Source organism: Penaeus monodon, chromosome 15 (assembly GCF_015228065.2).
Source record: "Penaeus monodon isolate SGIC_2016 chromosome 15, NSTDA_Pmon_1, whole genome shotgun sequence".
Classification (NCBI taxonomy): domain Eukaryota; kingdom Metazoa; phylum Arthropoda; class Malacostraca; order Decapoda; family Penaeidae; genus Penaeus; species Penaeus monodon.
The window spans coordinates 47,749,770-47,750,613 of record NC_051400.1 but is presented as its reverse complement, the minus strand read 5'-3'; positions in this window follow the sequence as shown (position 1 = coordinate 47,750,613).

Here is an 844-nt window from a genome sequence, read left to right as displayed (position 1 = left end):
TGGACTCCCAATATCTGAATTTACAATTTTCATTGATGTGGAAAAAAAAAATCCTTGTGAACTAGTCATGACCAATTCAATGCGCCAAATACAAGTGAACATTCCTTTCAAAGCTGTACTGTAAAGAGAGAGGAAAACCCCTTATTCTCCCTACACTACGTGGCCTTTGTTATCTGCTGGTTAGCGAAGAAAGCTTAAAAAATACTGCAGCAATTGAGTTCTTGTGATTCCTCTCCCTGAAACTGCACGGTTGGAGGCTTCAGTTATGTTCTCCAACTTATTAGCAGAAGTGAAAAGACTAGAATAAAATTTCCTATGGAATTCTTACATTGTCCTATTATAAAGTGGATTTGCATACCTAATCTCTGCATAAACTACCAATTTTCTATCAAAGATTTGTTGAAATCTCAAAAATCCAGGAGCATGACATTATTCAAAACTGCATTTCGATAAAAGTCGCATATGGTAATATTCAAGTGTTCAAATTTAGGCAACATGCAAGCATCTATCTGAGCGTGTGTATTAGTGATCAGCATCAACAGAAACAGCAAAACAAAGTTAGCTAACCGATGCACACTTCGTATGCTTTGCATCTGTTACGCATTCACCAGTTACGAAATGCAAGCGTATAACCAGGCCAATATACATCAAAAATAAGATTTCAAATGCATCAAGGTAGATTTGTTCTCAAAAGTATTGAAAAAAATAAACAATTTCTTGTACACAGTGTGAGAGATTAACTGTACTGTATGAATTAAGCGAGGTGAGGTGGAAGAGGGTGCATGTTGTGTGAATGCAGTGAGAGAAATTTTTTTCCTAATGCTCCCAAAAAAGATTTTTTTTT